Genomic DNA, 19,491 nt, shown 5'->3' on the forward strand with positions numbered 1-19,491 from the left:
GTAATGATTTAAAGGGAAAAAAAACATAAAGAAAGAAAGAAAGAAAAACAAAGAAAGAAAAAAAAGGAAGAAAAAAAGAGGAACATTTGTTTTTCCCTTAACACATTTATTAATTGTAGGAGTCACCACCACAGGATATTGTGGAGGCCAGAAATTTAAACTGGTTCAGAAAAACATTAGATGGGTAAACGGATCATTGATCCAAAGGTCTCTGTTGGAGACAGCATTCTGGGTGCACACAGAGGATATTCTTTGACCACTGCTTATCAGAAGCTGAAAAGCTGTACAAGGAGAAGTTAACATTATACTTACCTTTCTTCTTTTACTTTTTTCAAAGCTTCTGCTACATTGGGCAGCAGTGGAGTAGGATGCCAGATGGACCCTTGAAGTCTTTAAAATGAGCAAATACAGAACTACTTAAAATATTGTGCTGAAATTTTGAAAATACAAAACGAAACGTGAAAGAAATGCTGGTTCATTGGATAGCTGTGAATTAGAAGAAACGCTCACGTTTGCATCCGCAGTAATGCTAGCAAGTTTAGTGAGACCTCTAGTGATCTTTCGAGTAACTGTAGCTGCCGGTCACAGTCACAAGCTGCCCCTGACATGAGATATAGATAGTTATTTGCACAATTAAATTTCAGATTTGAAAAAGGCACAGAGCACATGCTGGTGCAGATTGTGTCCCAGAGCTCCCTTGAAGGCTTTTCATTAAATACAACAGTATTCTGTGATACTTGGCTAAAGGCAAGATAGAAAATATTTTGTACATAATATTAGATTATAGTTCTAGGATTGATTATTTTGTATCTATAGCTTCAGTTTATAGATGGGAATAGATAACTAAAATTAAGTAATTTCGACATGTAAATAAGTTGTAGCTCAAAATGTGTTTCAGCTGTTTTAACCAAATATTTAAGATAACCCTCTCAACTTAGTATTTGTAATCTATTTCAATGTACAACACTTTATATTTGAGCTTTTCAGAGTCCTCCTGTTCCTATTAAAGGATATTCCGTATATGGGAAGAAAGTTGAAATAAAATAAGTATTTAAGCTGTTTCAACTATGATAGCCACATGGTGCTTTCTGTGAAAATTCGGAAGGGTTTTAGGCAACAACTGTAGCATCCATAAAGGGCTTGAAAAATCACATGGTTGTTTCTTAGTGTAAATTTCATGGCTTAATAAAATCAGTTCAAGCACAAATAATCTAACTTCTTTGATAGATGCTATTCCTGTAGGTCACTACCATGCTTTACCAGGGATTTTACACCAGAGTATTTTTGAATCACATTGATCTCTAAAAGCTGTAAAGAAAACAAGACTGTTGCATCTCTCAAGGGATGGTGAGGGAGAGGGAAGGGTGATAGTTTATGTACTGCTTGACTGAACATTGCTTTCTTTCTAGTATCCTGATCTAATTCAAAGGAGTTGTAATAAATTAACTGTTAACAATGAGGCTTGATACAGTATATCGATTAGTGTTTGAACATAACCTTTTAAAATATTTTTTTTCAGTGAGCTACTTAGACTCTTCAGATATTAATGCACTAAATTTATATTAATTCAGCTTCTGTTCTATACCTATTTTGATACCGGGGAATTTTTAATCTGTACACAGGGCAAAGTGATACTCCATCTTTTAACTTTATTGAAAGTGAGGTTTTTTTTAAAAAGATCTAGAGTGTGTATTATAAATAATTCCTGTGTTTCTGACAGAATTCCAGCCAGAAGTGATATAGATAAAATAAATAAGTCCCCAACTCTGAATAATAAGCAAACCAACAGGTATGAGTTTTGGAAACTTTGTCTAAGTATTATGTATTATAACTTATCATGTATCATTTATCATGCATTATCATCTAAGTATTATATATTATCATAACTTTTGATTACATGTACATACCACAAATATAGAGAGAAATGATTTGCATGGCATATGGTCTAATAGTAGGCTTCATTTCACCACCTCACATCTGGAATGCAGACATTCATATCTAGGTTATCATAGACTCTTTTTATAGCCAGTGATGAGAAAAAGGGTCTTTTGGAGGACAACTCATCTGATGTCTCTCAGATATTTTCTTTAGAATAAGAGGAATTTTCCTTAAAAATGTCCATTTCTCCACATAGATTAAAAGAGAGACTAGCTCATATTACACATCTACTCAGCATAGCAATTATTTAAGAAACACAGTATTTTAAATACAAAAAAGAAAGGGTAAGAGTGTTTTGAAAACAGTTCAGTGTGGGTATGTTTTAGAGCTCTACATTTCTCTACATGAATTCTACCAAATATAATACATATTTCTGAGGAAAGACTACGTGAAAAAATTCTAATTAAGGTTTTCAGTGGAAAATGCCATTGAACATTGCCAATGAAAACCTTGAGTACCAAAACATAAAAAATACTTTTTTGATAGATAGGCTAACAGGCTTTCCAGTGGAAAGCTTTTCTTTTGTCAGAAGGTCAGTCTTTTGTTTAAAACAGGTTCAAACGAATTTTAAATCTAAAATAAGTTAGCACAAATTTTTTGACATGTTATTAAAAAAGCTGTTATGATTCAGAGATGGCCACTTTATATATGTAATATGACTACACAACACTGAAAATTTATTTTCTAAAGAATTTAGAGCTTTTACCTAATTGAAATTTTTATTTAAAAAATGAAAGTCAGAAAAGCTCAGCCACCATACTTATAAATGTAAATGGACAAATATATCGCTTTGTGCCTTCATCAATGTCACTAGTGTTTTATCCGTAATAAATTGCACTGAATATAGTTGCTAGTGAAGACTGAGCACAGCAATTAAATGTTATCTTGCAAAGTGTTGAGATATTACTCTGAAGAGCAAATTAGTATCTCTGGCATTTAAAGTTCAAGTGAGGTCATTCTTTTAAATTATGATTTTGCACCATTATGTTGTAAATCATGGTGATGATGACACATGAAACATCATATAAATTGGATTTTATATTATTTTGTCCAGAGATGATTTTTTAATAGACCTACCATGAATTCTGAAGTGGGACTTAAGTGAGACTTAAATGGTATATACTTTTTCCTGCCAGAGAGCAATAAAATGATTTGTAAAACTCTGTTCTTCAGTTATTCTCATTACTTTAAGAATTGCAGAGGACAAGACAACAACTTTTGATAAAATTTATGAGAAAAATCACTGGCTTGGAATTTATATAGTTAGGAGTATGAGGAATACTGGCTCCTTTTACAGGCATATCATAAAATAGAGCAGCATTGACATAATTGAATAAGAAACATAAAATTTAAAGTATGAAAAATAAGGATATTCAAATTTTAGTGGTTGGAGACTGAAGTGTAGGTACAGAAGTCAAGATTTTAAGAAGTCAAAAATTACTTTGGATATCAAGTAAAAACACATCTGTTCTCTAAGCATCAGAATCCCTTAAGGTGTCCCAAATCTGGTACCCTTTGAGGTATTTCCAAAATTTCAGCTGGCATATATAAACATAGTCATACCATTTACCATACACAGTTGTATCATTCTGATAGTAGAAATATGATTTCTTATAATTGTTTTTTTTCATTTAAAATGATACATTGATTGAAGATTAATGAATTGAGTGTATTTCCTTAACAGACAATCTTGGACTCCTAATGCAGCATCCACAAACACTGCTGCGACTTCTCCAATCAAGAAAAAAAGGTATTCATTGCCACCATTACTTGGCTGCCAGAGGATATATAGCACTCTATTAAACCTCAGTAACATATCACAATTACATAAAAAAACATTACCAGCTTTATCCTCTAGTATGCTCTAACTCCTCAGCAAGCTTCAAGAATTAAACTTTTACATGCTCTGGCTTTTTCCATGGGAGTACTGTGTTGCAAGGTTGTCTCTGTCGAGCCAGTTTTGTGAGCCCGGTGGACGTAGCACAACAGACGCTAACTCTTTGCTGCAGCCCCTAACTCAGCTAGTGTATGCCTTTTCAGCGTCTAAATTTAAAGCATTGTAGCTCACTGTAACGGGGACCAGCTGAAATCTCTGATCCCAAACTTGACCCTGTGGTGTTGCAGTACATATGAACCACACGGTTTTCTGCATGATACACAGCTAGCTTTAAAAATTTGGATTTCAGATAGTATTATCTAGGCAAGAATAAAAACAGAGTGTAGAATAAAGAACTACATGTTTAATTTAAAATGTACTGCTGGCAATAGCCATATTTTTATGCAACCTTCCCAGCCACAAATTCTGTCTGTTTATGATTTTCTTTTCCATATTTCACACATAAAAATTGTGATCAGTAGAATTATGAAAGTAGAAATTAAAATGTCATTGCTTTCATATTAACAGCCCTGCTTGTTCAGTGGAAGTTTATGGTGTTTTCAGCCCAGTAGTTCTCTTCAGGCTCTTTGAAGATGTGAAAGGCCATCACTGAATTGCACTGTTTATGGTGCAATTGCTTTTTCCTCACAAACAATTGCTGGATTGATAGTTTTGAGGGGGAGAAAAAAAAAAGAACTGAAAGTGCTTCTGATGTTTATGTGACCTCTAATACCAGCCTCAATGTGTTTCTTGGGTTGATACTTGACACCCTTTCCTTTGTGCATTCTATCTGGTTGTCCTTCCACAAAATGATCTATTTATTTGTACCATTCAGGTTGCAAAGACGACCACCTAGAGTCAGAGAATACATTTTTCACAACAATAATTAAAATTACTATATTATTTCCAATTCCATTCAGTTGTCTGGAAAAAAAATGGTCTAAAAAGTATCTGCATGCAGTATTACGAAATACTAATAATTTCAGAATAGTTCCAGGTATTTCTACAGCACTTCTGACATTCTAACATTCATAGTATGCTGTTCAGCCTCATAGCATTAAACTAATACTCAAAACTTTATTTATTAACACTGACAGGCAATCTTGGATGCCTCCCCCAGTTTCGAGTAGTAAGACCACGACAGAAACAGTGGAAACCAAATGGTAAGTACTGATGATCACTAGTTATTTCCTAATTCTTGGCTAGAGATGATTTTGGGAGTGAGTCACCAGGGCAATTCTTTGAGGGACTGAGTTTGATGAGTAAGATGGCATGGGAAGACAAAACATCCCATGCCTAAATACTTCTTTGGGCCCTTAGCAGCTTGATGCCCAGCATTGACTGAGGTCTGAGTATATGAAATGCCAGCAACTTGAGGTTACATAAGTGCTCCCAAAATTTTTCTACAATGCTTGTATGATTTGTTCATGGTTTTGCTTTGGACTATTCCAGTTAGCTCTCCACAAGACAAATCTTCTATAGAGCGACTAGCTATAAGGGCAGGAATCTATTGGTGCCATTTAGTCTGACAGCCAGGGGCTAACCCTGGGCCCTTTTGATTAACAGTGTGGACAAAACCTGCAGATCTGCTTAGTCAGCTCTCAGTAAGGTGTCCAGGAAATAGTTTAGAAGAAAAGCTCAGGCTAAAGTTACTTGCAGATGAATGTTTAATGTTTATTTCTAAAGTTGTGGTTGCTTTCTGGCAGATCAGAAAGAGAACAGAGAACATTTCTTGTGTTCTCATCTAAAAGCAGAATATGGATGGTTTAAAATATTCATGAATGAACTTTCATGATATTCTCTGCTTAGGTCCCCTATTGGCTGCAGCATGGTCTTGTGCTTCCCTAGTTTTAATCTGGGAAACTTCCAACATGAGTCTTATGCATATCAATGATGAAAATTAAATGAAACAGAAATGAATGGATACATTGTCATGTTAGGTATAATTCCTTGGTAGACCATTGTCTAGGGAGTTTATGGAATCTCTGTCAATGGAAAACTTTAAGATGAATCCTTAAAATCAAGTTTAGCAATCATTTTTAATCTTATTCTGTGTTTACTACTGTCCATCTGTTTGGCCAAGATTCAAAGAAGTCACTCATCACCCAGTGAAAGATAGGTCCTAGACGCTAAAGTTTATTTTCTTTTAAGTCAGTGCTTACTAGATATTTTTAATATGTCAACTGTGATGAATTTATCTGGCTTCAGTTCAATATCTCACTATGATCATGGTAATTTTGAAAGCATAGGATAGGATGCATCCTCTATATGGCATCTGCCCAGCTTCCAACAAAAAGCGGGGATTCCTGTGTCCTTTTCGACACTAATTATCCAGTTACTCCTCTAGTCTCATAGTTCAGAGAAGACCAAAATACAGGCATATTCTTTCTGAAGCTTTCATGACCCTTCCTGGATCATCTAACAACTATGTCACCAAGGACAGTTGGTTAAACAGTGATGGGCATTAAATAATTAATTTGTTTATCTTTTAAAAGTGCTTTGAAGATGTGAAATCTATTTCAAATTGTGAATATTACTATAACTAATAACAGTCACCAAAGGAAAGCCTTTTACTCGCCTGCGAGTTTCAGGAAATAAAGCTCTATCCATAGATGCTAATAACCACAGTTTTAAAAGGTCACTATCAGTCTTAAAGATAGGTGGAGCAAAGAGCTGTGTCTTTTCTTCAAATATGAGAATGGCTGATTGTTCTGCCGTCCTCAGGAAGGGAATTCAGCAATCACGGGTTTGTGGGTTTTTTTGGTCGGGATTTATTATTTACTTACCTTTTCTGATTCTGAGACCTGATTCTAGCCTTCTATAGTCAAACATGACATGTAAACTTCTAGAGTGCTTTGCCTCAGTTCCAAGCTGATTAAGCACACTTTACAGAACACTTAAAAGAAATTGCAATTGCAGCTAAGAATATAAGCAGCTCACTGTAATAGAGTTTTTTGGTTGTGAATTGTATGCTGAAAACAAAACACTATTGATCAGAGTGATTGACTGGAGAACATTAATTGAAGAATAATTGTCTTAGTAACATATAAAGAATATGATTAGAATTTAGTATTATGCTACTTGAGTTAAACATGTTACGTTCCACATTAAGAAACAAAGAAAAATACTGTCTTGGAAGGAAGGAAAAGTAAAATTAATTGCTGTTGATGGATTTAAAATCTTGCAAAGTGCTTCCATACTAGCATTTTGCTACTTGGTTTCTGAAATGTTTACTCTTTTCTTTCTCTAGGACCACTTCAGAAAATTCAGAGGCTCCAACAACGTATGTCTTGTTTACTTTGCTTCTTAGTAGATTTAGAAATGCAACACATACCTGTGCACAAACCTTGATTATTATTTTACATTTACGTATAATACAAAGACTGTATAATTTACCTGGGAGGGTTCCTCCATAGTCAATGTCACAGAATCGCAGCAAGACTTCCTTCCTTGCAGAAATGTAATTATTTTCACATAGCTTAGAACATTTAATTGGTTATTTATTCAAATTGAAAAACCAACTGTAACTGCATAAAAAAATTAAAACTGCTTCACAGTCTTAGTTCCACAGTTATATATGTTGCTAATGCAAATACTCTTTTATGATAAACTGATGCTCTAAAGAGAGAGTGAAAAAGAGAGCGTGAGCAAAGTGAAGAAAAAGAAAGTGGTAAATTAAAAAGCTGTGCACATGCAAAGTCTTGTAATAGAAGGCATTAACATAAAATGAATTGACGTAAAGTACTCTAAACTTATTTGAGTGTCTGCAAAGGTTGCTCTAATTTTAGAAAATAATTTTATTAAATTAATCCATTAATTAAATGTACATTTCACATGGTCTAAATTAGGAAAGGATTACTTAACCAATCTGTAATTTCACGGCTTATAATTAAGACAGCTACACAACTTGTCATGGTTTAGTTGCCATCCTAATAGAAAGATTCTCTACGGAAGCATGTAACTCTCATTTCCAACTGTATCAGCCACTTTCTCCCTTTCTTATAATTTCTTATAATTGTAGTATTCCTGTAGTGACCAATTTGACTGTTCACACAAGTAAGTACAAATAGGAAAGTGTAATTGTTTGCTTATTTAGTTTTTAAAAAATCAGTATTTTGCTAAATAAGTAAAATGTTAGTCTTTATTAAATAAGTAAAATTTATTTAGTAGGTAGTAAAGTATTTAAAAGTTCTTTTATCACTAAAATGATTTTGAAACAGTAAAGAAACTCCACTTTATTACTATATCCATACTAGTTTTGGAATAGTAATTTTTCAAAAGGCTCAGTGGATGCAGTAATCTAGTGAACTAAAGCATTACATAGCTCTTTATATATACATGTTTTATATATATAATTCTTTATATATATTATTTTTTTATATATATTTTATATATATTTAAAGAAAAAAGAGAAAGAAGTTTCTCAAAGAAAATCCAAAGTCACTGTGGTTACACTTGTAAGAAATATAATATCTACAGTGATAACCCATTTAAATGATATGTGTTTCCAAATATCTTCTTGTGCCTTAAGTATGTTTTCACCATTCCTATTGCAGGGCTGCCTTTTCATCAGAACAGGTGACCCCTCAGAAATCAAAGACTGATGTGGATGATCAAGACACAGCAAGGTAACAGAAGCAGATATAATCAGAACAACATTTTGATAAACATTGATAAACGTGATATTAACTACTCAATATGTTTGATTTGCATATTTGATAGCTCATTTGGACATGGTGTGTGATAAATGCAGCATTTATCTAGTCCTAACAATTTGCCTAGAAGTACAAACTTTGAGTTCCATCTCATTGACTTGCTAAGTTATCTCTCAGATGTTTCCTTTTTTATTCTTTCAGGCTGTCTAGCCTGCATCTTAAAGAGCAGCATATAGATAGTTGCTGCAAATGTTTAGAAACAGATGAATTCCAGTAGTATGGATTATATACTACATTTTCTTTGGTCTTCAATAAATTGTGGGAGAGGTAATATCTACACGTTACTACGTATATAAAAAAAAAACCAACTTGTGCATTGTAGTGTTAACATTTTAAATAGTAAAAACCCAACATAGACCATTTAGTGTGACAAAATTAGTACGTTTAAACAGATGGACTTGTTCTTGTGGTATGAGTTAGATGGCATATGTATTAATGTATCTTGGAAAGTGTACAAAATATCATGAAAACTGTTGGTGGAAAAGACACAGAAATTTATTTTTTTTTAACTGAAATTCCAGCAAATTGTAAGGTTCTCTACTGATGGAGATGTTACATTTTTCAAAACAATCAGCAATAACCATGCAAAAAAATTGACTCTGTGACCTTGGCCAGAATAAAATGCCTGAATTTGCAATTAAAAAGTGAGTGAATTAGAAATAGATTTCTAGATATGCACTGAGAATTACAGTAGCTCATTTTGCAGTTTCTACCTGGAAATATTAAATGGTGCAGACACTAAAATTAGTTTAAATCAGCTAATTTTATTTAATTTGATTCATAAAGTACAGTTTTCTGGAGGTCTGAAGCCACAGTCTATATTATTTTGAATCGTGCCCCCCTCCCCTAAAGCCTCCAGTATGTAAAACCAGTACAAAATAATTAAGAAAAACATCCAAAAGATGTCTGACAGTGTAATCCCTAGGAAAAAAGCAGTGTTTCAGTGAAACATTTTCCTGTCAACAAATGGGGGAGATCTTAGAGAATTAAATGCGCCACTGTATTAACTAGGGAAGTCACAGCCATTCTTCACTCCTAAAGGCTTGTTAAGGTCTTACTTAATCCCCACCCTCAATCAGTTCACATTCATCATCCCCTGGTGGCTCTCATTACCATATCAAGCTTTGTATTCCTGTCCCTCCATTGGTGGAGAGCTGGAGGAATATTTTACTGGTCTACAAGTTTCTATGGTAACATTGTGCTGCTACAGCTATTTATGTCAGTATATAAACTATAAGTAGCTTGTAATCTTAGTGGGCAAAATTCAGCCCTCTCTACTCCTGCTATAATTCCTTTACATTTGGCTGGTGCTTCAGATGTCATCCATCTGCTGCTGATGTGTTAGCTTCACAAAACTACAGATTTTTGTTAAATTTATGCTAACCAAAAATGCATTGAGCAGCTGTCAGCAGACGTGTCTTTTTTCTATTAAAGATCTCATATAAATACTACACTTTTGGCAAAAATGATTGTGCCACACAGGGGAAGTCAACAGTTACATGAAAAGTATTTCTAGTAACACTGCCATTTATTAGAATAATATTTTATCTTACATCCTTTAATTTCCTATATTTGTACTTAGAATGGAAAGATTTTCAGGTCACACTTTTTAAAGTCATACTTAATTGATTATTTGTCTTTCACTCAGGATTCTGATAGGGATGTTAAAGGAATAATGAATTAATTTCATTAATTAAGTGGATAATTCATTATAATCCATAAATTCATTAAGTGGAAAATGGCAATTGGTTTTCTATCAAACTGGTCAGTGATACAAGGAAAATCTTTTGGAAGGGATTTACCCAAAATGGATGTCAGATACTATCTCTTTTGGCTAAAAGCGTAAGCTTCATTGTATACTGTTCCATGCAAGGCCTAACACTGTTAACATAAAAAGCAATTTTTGCATTGTTTTCAAGTACAACAGTTAGACGTGGCATCCATCTTAAAACATAGAGTGTACAATAATATATATAGCATATCTGCAGGCATGGACATATGGACCTCCACCTTTTGGATATGATTAACAGAATGGAACAGGCATCTCATGATTAGTTAAGGCATCTATAGGTACCCTAGACAACATAAGTAGGCTAGGATCCATAAAAAGTAAAGATAACCACTGTCTGATAATTGTGTATTTTTCAGAGCATAATAGGTCATCCTCAAATCAGGTCTCTTGGTATCTTACAAAGGCAGCAGCATATGAGCACTGCACTGAATACATACAGAGACATTTTTCTGATTTACTCAATGGGTCTTTTATTCATTGCTTATCAAGTTGTTTTTGTGTTTTATTTCCATTTCAGTGGAGATCCAAGTTTCTCACTCTGCATTTTTCGCTTACAGAATTGTAGCAACCATTAAATGCAGATGTTTAAAAAACTGCATTTTTTAAAGAACCATGTTCTGTGGGCAATCTTGTTAAACCACCTCCACCATCCTGAGAGTGTTTAACACAGCTTTAGTCAATCTTTCATTAATGATTATAGTTAGGATGCAAAAATGTGTATTTCTATAAAATGCTTTTATATGGTGTTCACTTGTATTCAACTACGCTGCTTCCTTGCATATGATCTATACAGAAAGTAACACTATTTGGCACAGTAGGCTACATTTACCAGTATAGTAACAAAGGTATTACCACCAAAAGATGCAGAGTAATCAAAAAGCCATATTTCCAAGAGTTCATAAATTGTAGAAGTAATGAATTTATCTTTTATTTTGCATAGATATATCAGAATTTGTGTTGGACATACTTGAGGAGAAGCTTTTGAGGTGATAGTAATAGGGGCTGTATAAGAACTTACAGAGAGATCTCACTCAGCTCTTTGAGCATCTGTAGTGAGATTGTCTGCTACCAGTGAATGCCTATTAGTCTGTAGGGGCACAGGGCATATTGTAGAAACTTTTACCTAAGCATGTCTTTTTGGTATGCCATCAACAGCACAGTTAGGTTGAAGAAAATGTTTCAGCTGTGTATTTGTATGCATGTGGGTGAGAGAGGCAATTTCTAGGGAAAAGAAACAAGGAACTAGCATGTTTTTCTGACATAATTTAAGCAGATACTATATTCTTGGCTCTTTAGCATTTTATTTTGTACAAAGTACAGTACACTGAATATTAGATCTGTACAGGGTTGTCCTATACTGTACAGGGTAATTCACTATAATTACTCCTGTCAGACAGTAGCAAATTTAGACAATGCTGTAAATATGTTTGCAGTATGCTCCTTTTTAATGATATTCCCATTTGACCCAAGACGTGTTGCCAGTTTTCATTATAAAAGATTGTGAAAGAACAACACATTAATTACCTGTACTTAAACTTTCTCTTGTAACAAGGACACATTTTTCTGTGTCTATCAACATTTAGCAACTTTGAAGAGTGGAAAAAATAAGATGATACAGATTTTTTTCAAATTAGTTGTAAAATGTGAGTAAATTGATATCGACTTGGAATTTTCCAAACCAATGGAATGAAAATCATCATGTCAGGTGTCCTAAATGAACATTTATTGATAAAACTTCTATTGTTCTAGAGCTGCAAAGAACACAAAACTGAGAGAACATGTAGGTGCATTTTGAGGCATTGGCCAATTATGTGTTCCCATTACATGAAAAAGAGAAATCTGGTCTATGGAGAGAGACCAGCAATTCCAAACAGCCACTAGAAACATCCTAGAGAATTATCTTAGGTTGGACTAAAGTTTAGATGACCAAAATTAGAAGGCATGACTCCCACACCAGGTATTCCTGTGTGACTTTTCCATAGTGATGTCTTTTTAATTTGCTTTCACTTTTTAGTAAGACCTTCAGGAGACCTCTAAAATGTTCTGGAGGACACTTGTGTTACTCGAAAAATGTTGGAAGCAAGGATACTAAAACAGAATTCATGTAGGCATACCCATGATTCAGTAGTGGTAACTGCAGCCAGATCTTGCTTTGGCTGCAATGACAATTTTTTCTTTATGGTAAAGTGAAGTGGCTTTACACTTTCTAAATTGTTTTTGATAGTACAAATTAATACAGTCCTTTTTGACGATACATTTTTGCATTTCAGCAGACAGCACTTGCTAGTGACAGGGACCTTCTGCCTCCCAATTCTGACAGATTCAGCATTCAGTGGAATGCTGGTTTACAGCTTTTCTGCATGATGATATAAATGATTTGCTGTTGCAGAGCTTATGTGAAAAGATCCACGCCCATTATTCCTAATGGAAAAGTTAATACAGTGTTTACAGGGTCATACATATCCTCCAAGCAAAACTGAATAAGTTGTTGTCCTTTTTTCAGTGATCTTTCCCAGTCCACCTCCTATAAAACATTCTGATCAACAGCTTCTTCCTCTGTATTTAACTCCCAAATCCTCTGGGCTAAGCATTACACTGGTTTTGGCACAGTATAAATTGGCTTTCACAGCTGACTGCAGACCTCTTCTGTTCCCTCATCCTCGGCTGTTACTGATGAAAGGTCTGAATGAGGGCTCCTGGCACTGATTAGTGAGCATAGCAGTGTGGAAGGAAATGCACCCTGCTTCAGAATAAATGCCACTCTTTTCTCAAAGAACTTCTTTATTCATTCTCAGTTATACATGACAAAGTCTGATATAGGGACAGTAAAGCAGCCATGGATGGCAGATCAAAATTCATCTGGGCCCATGATGTTAAGCTTTATCCAGTGAGGTGTCTGACATACTTAATATACTCTAGACCAACTCTTTCAGTTCAGATTTGGAAGGTCCAGTTGGCAATTGGTTGTTTCTGTCTTCTTCTGGGTCAGAAGATGCCCTTAAGGTTTTAGCCAGACTTGGTTAGTGTGGTCTTTGCATATTCCATCATGTCAGAAGAAGCTGTTGATCAGAATGCTTTGTAGGAGGTCAACTGGGAGAGATCACTGAAGAAAGGACAACAGATGCAACTTGTTTGGTATCACATTTAGAAATACTATATGTATCTTATAATATCATCTATTAGAAATAGGGAGTCACCTCAGTAGTTTTTATAATCCTGCTCAGGGCTTTTAATCAGAAAACAGATGGAGATCTATTAAAAATACTGTGTATGACTCCTTTAATAGATCTGCCTCTGAATTGCTGCTGCTGCTGATGATGATGACAGAGTGAGTAGATCTGAAACCTCACTGAGTATCCTGGGATTTGACATGAAGTGCCCCACTGATTAAAGACATTACAGCAAGTCTTCTGAAATTTGTGTGGTCCTTCAGTTTTCTGGTCCATAAAACAACACCTACAATATTGGCGCTTGGGTATTATGTGAACTGTTTATGTATGAGCAAAGAGGGATGATGAAATTCTAGGTAACAAGGCAAGAATGCTTTCAGGAATTAGGGAACATCTGGAACTAGAAATGGGCTCAGCAAGACTTTTACAGGTTAAGTAAGCATTCACTGAATGACTAGGGAGTTGTGGTCACATACTCTCCTGCCTGATACTTGAGGTTCAAGAGCATGGCTGGGGTCTGTTTAAAATTTCATTTCTCACTCTCTTTCCCACACATGTCCAGGATCAACTTCAATTTGACCTCAGCATAAGGACAGTCAGAAAAATGTGATCAAATTTTTTAAAATCTATTTTTGTTGATTGTTTTCTTCATTGCCTTCAGAATTTGCAAATACACACAACATTAGAAAGGTTTTCATTGCTTTCATCAAACAACTAATGACATCACTAAAGCTCTTTTGTAGGCATGGTTCACGCTTCCTGTTTCTATGCCATTTGAAACTTTATCTGAATCTTTTCAAGACAAAAAACAAAAACAAAAACTATTAGCTGTGCTCGAATGCCTGGATGGGATTCATTTGTGTTTTCCTTTTTGATGGTGATCTGACTTGTCACAAGTTAAACCAGAATTACAGAACTATTATCCACCAAAATAAGTGAGATGATTCACAAACATATTTCACAGAGCAGGACTGAAAAGTATTAGATCTTTATCTCAAGTGAACTGAGTCAGAAATCAAATGCAGACTGAAAGTCAAAGCAAAATGTAGACAACTCAATTTCTCTAAGTTTTTAATACAGAGCATAAAAGGAAAAAAATCATGCTTTGTGATTACATCATACATTCATTTTTATACCTTTAAAGATTACTTACTGAACATGTCAATAGGTCTTTTGTACATTAAATCAAAGAAGACATTAGATACCTAACATTAATAAAATGACATAACACAAAAGAGAATTGTTCTGTAAATGAAAGAACATTTGCTGATATCGATTCAGGGTCAGAGATATTAAGCTTTGAAATTTAGCAAATTTCTGGAGAGCTTGTCACACAAGCCCTAAATAATTTCCCTTTTTGTTTGTGTCTGAGAGGCATAAGGGTCCCAGGTATGGCAGGATAGGAGTATCTGGTTAAACTAAGCCGTAAATTTTGCATGCAGCCTGCCTTGACAGCTTTTTTTAAACCTACTTTACTTATCTTCTTTGCTAGCCTTTTATTCTGCTGGACTCTCTTCATTAGTTGTCAAATTTCTAATCCTATTTTACACAAGCAGCTAGAGGCAAAATAGCAGACAGCAGCAGTAAAATTCATTGTCAACAAGTTTATAGCATAAGGCCCACAGTGGCCCAGTTGCACATAGGTTTTTCTGCACTTCAGAGTGGGGCTTTCTCATAGAGTCATGGTGCTATTTTAAGCATTTTTCTGCAAGGGGATGTTAAAGGCAGAATAGACTTTTTTCTGGAGGTAGTCACTTACAAAGGGAAAAGTAAATGAATCAACAGAATTCTCTTCCATCCTTCAGTGATGATAACAAGCATATCTAGGTCTTAATCTAAGTCTTAATGTTTTTATTTTATAAAAAATTCATTAATTTTTTCAATACTTGGTCCTTTTGTATGAAATGCAATACAAAATCCTCTATACTGCTGTTCCAAGTATTTTTATACAGAATACAAAAATATGTATTTGTTATCTTGAGTTAGGTGCTCCTAAAATTTCCAGTCATGTCCTGTGGCTGTATTAAAATATTTCATCTTCTTGAATTTACGAACAAACTATATATTCTCCTCCTGGCAGGCTGTCTTACATACCTCATTCTCATTCATTTTGAAAAACACTCACCCTAGGCAGAATGTTCACAGTGATGTAATGGCTGTCTCTGAAAATACTATGCTTGGAGGTGGTATCCTTTGGAACAACCTATGAAAAATATCAGCATCTATTACAAGCCACCTACCATATTTGAAAGATATTTTCCCAAGTTTGTCTAAACTGCTTTGTGCAGAAATTTTATGCTGCTGTTTTCCATCATCATTTATATTTTAAAAAATTGTTAACAAATTTAAGAAGTATGAATTCAATTCAGCCAGCCTTGGACACTGAAATAGTTTATTTTTGCAAATGACAGTTATACCTGCAACTGGAAAGACTTCTCCACAACAGCCTTTCACTGCATCTGATATTCTGATATTCAAGGAGCTTCTTTAATGTATGAATATATAGGTCAGTCTCTTCCCCACTTTAATACTTGACATCTCTTTTAGAAGTATTAGAAAAGGTATAAACTGTATTGCTGATTTTTAGCATGCTAACAACTCTCAAATGAAACCTAAACTGAAATTCTGTTTAGGCTCTGTATTGCACATCCACCCTAATTTTTAATGTGAGACTGGGTTACATGATGATATCAACACTGGGGCCCACTGTGTGCTATTGCTAAAGTAAATGTAGCTTTGCTAACAACGAGAGATTAAAAAAATCAGCAAAAGTATGCCCTGAACCTAATCAGATAAATTCTGACTTAGCCACTATGTCCTGCAGCTTGCCCTACTTTACAATTTATCCTTTTATAAATAACAGCTCTCAAACTTTAACTTTAGTTGCTAATAACCTGAACTATGCTTGAACGAGTAGCTTGAAGTTGCATATTCTATGACCTCTCCTTTGCACTAGCCAGCCACCTCAAGGCAAAGAACTTGCAAGACGTCAGCCCTGATTACATGCTGCAGCCATGTCAAGCAGATGTTTCATGAGGGTGAAAGTTCAAGAAGTGTTACCAGTGCAATAAATTAATATCTTCTAAGGGTTATGTTTTACAGAAGTTTTGTTCCATAGGAACCATAAAGCGTAGCTGAACAGGTCAGCATGTATTTTTATGCTGTAATCTGCAGCTCCAACTGTTTCTGTTCACTTATTAGCACTCTTCGGTGTTGGCGTTCTATAAATCAGGCTGCTAGTTGACAAAGAGTGCACATGCAGCCTAGACTTTTATTACTTTTGTTACTATCCCTTTGGACAGCAAGTAAAATCTTCCTTGCAAGCCAGTCAGTGCACTGGGATGCTCAAAGCACTGAAAATATTGTACGTGGAAGTAAAAAAATGCTGTTGGCTGCAAAGCCATGATGATTTAAAGTCTACAGAAGGGAACAAACTCATCTATCCCCTGAGTTGCACCAAGCATTTATATGGGCCAGTAAACACATTTCTGAAGGAATGATTCCTAAATTATTGGAAGTTTGTAAATTTTTTTTTTCATGATTTCCAAATAAGCACTAGGTCAAGGTTGAACTATTTTAGATAACCCCTCTTTTTTTTGTTTGAAAACTCTGTGCAAAGTGAACAGAGCAATTTAAGGTAAAGCAAATCTGAAGTTACCTGGGAAGAGTGTTAAAATACATGTGAAAGCTTAAAAAGATTGTGTTTTAAAGCGCGAATCTTTCCTGCTGATCTTGAGGGAGTTTCTTCCTTCCCTGTTGACAGAAAAATGTTACCTACAACAAGAACAAGTATATAAGTGATATAACTTCCCAGTGTTCTACAATCAATTTCTATAGCATTATTAATTCAGTTATGTAGCATTTGATACAAAAACACTAAGATATTTTAGCTTTTCTTACAAAGATTAACACAAAAATTTCTAGTACTTGGGCCTTGTGGTGGGACCATATTTTATCTGCATTGTATTTGATTATTTTTATAGGAAGGTGTCTTCAATTAATTTATCTGATTCTGAAAGAAGAACCCCAGGAATTGTTAAAAAATATGAAACTGAATATTGAAAAAAAGTGAATAGAATATTTTATATCTATACTGTGAGTAAAAATTTCAAACATATCTGTTTTACTGAGCTAAGTCTCATAAAAAGCGTATTGGAATTTGGTTCTCCAAATGCTTATATTCATTTGAAAATCAGACATAGGAGTGTACTGGCCTGCAGGGCACAGCTTTGCTACTGTCACAGCCTTTCTGTTGCTCCACGCTGTGAAAGTCAGCAGAAGTAAGCAGAAAGGCTACTGATAACCCTGCTGAGTAAACTGCATATAATCCCATGATTGCAGCCAGAATGAACAGGAGTCCCAAATCTCCTGCTTTCTATGTTTTGGGTGAATATGCAACACTGAGGCTGATACATACGTGAGGGTTGCATAGCACATAAAGGTCATAATTGAGGTAGCTGCAATTGCAAAGCTTCAGTAGGCTTTATAGAAGACTTGAGATGCATATTTTAAATACCTCTAGGAACATAAAAGAATGGAGGATGCAGGAGACAAAAATAATAATATATATTTTACTCAAGCCAGACACATGCACAGCTGGAGGTTTTTTCTTAATAAAAATTGTAAAAATATAAGTTAACAAAGTAATTACCTGAGGTCTTAGACTTACCATTTTAGTGTTGCTGCCTCCAAATACTGAGGAAGCAATTTGCCATCCAGTTCATAAAGGAAAGGATATTTTTGGATAACTGCAAGACTCCAGCTTCTGAAGGAAAACTCTGAAAAGTGTGAAAACTGTGATAATATAAAAAGAATTTGCAAAAGTATATAATATGTAGATTTATTAATGACTGGTATGGAATTCTAGCTAAATGGCAGTAGACTCCCGTGCATTGAACTGGTTTTGTTTCATTCCTAAACAAATGGAGATCTTGATAATCTCATCAAAGGGAGCCCCAAAGCTGACAAATATGACCAAGAAGAAATCTGAAAAGGCTGTCTTTATCTTTCACTGAGATGTTGTTTCATGAAAGAACTGTTCAGAATGAAATGTCAGTAATGAGACATATCACTTGCCTGGCAAGATCATGGAGCAGATCCTCCTGGAAACTATGCTAAGGCACATGGAAAATAAGGAGGTGATTGCTGACAGACAACATGGCTTCACTAAGGGCAAATCATGCCTGACAAATTTGGTGGCCTTCTACGACAGGGTTACAGCACTGGTGGATAAGGGAAGAGCAACGGACTTCATCTACCTGGAGTTGTGCAAAGCATTTGACACTGTCCCGCACAACATTCTTGTCTCTAAATTGGAGAGACATGGATTTGACAGATGGACCACTCGGTCGATAAGGAATTGGCTGGTTGGAGTTGCGGTCAACGGCTCAATGTCCAAGTGGAGAGCAGTGACGAGTGGCACTCCTCAGGTGTCAGTATTGGGACCGGCGCTGTTTAACATCTTTGTTGGCGACATGGATGGTGGGATTGAGTGCACCCTCAGCAAGTTTGCCGATGACACCAAGCTGTGTGGCGCGGTCGACACACTGGAGGGAAGGGATTTCATCCAGAGAGCCCTTGACAGGCTTGAGAGGTGGGCCTGTGTGGACCTCATGAAATTCAACAAGGCCAAGTGCAAGGTCTTGCACATGGGTCGGAGCAATCCCAAGCACAAATACAGGCTCCGTGATGAGTGGATTGAGAGCAGCCCTGCAGAGAAGGACTTGGGGTATTAGTGGATGAAAACCTGAATATGAGCCAGCAATGCGCGCTTGCGGCCCAGAAAGCCAATAGCATCCTGGGCTGCATCAAAAGAAGCATGACCAGTAGGTCGAGGGAGGTGATTCTGCCCCTCTGCTCTGCTCTCGTGAGACCCCACCTGGAGTACTACATTCAGCTCTGGGGCCCTCAACATAAGAAGGACATGGACCTGCTGGAGCGAGTCCAGAGGAGGGCCACAAAGATGATCAGAGGGCTGGAGCACCTCTCCTATGAGGAAAG

The sequence above is a fragment of the Gymnogyps californianus genome, chromosome 1 (genome assembly GCF_018139145.2).
Source record: "Gymnogyps californianus isolate 813 chromosome 1, ASM1813914v2, whole genome shotgun sequence".
Taxonomy (NCBI): Eukaryota; Metazoa; Chordata; class Aves; order Accipitriformes; family Cathartidae; genus Gymnogyps; species Gymnogyps californianus.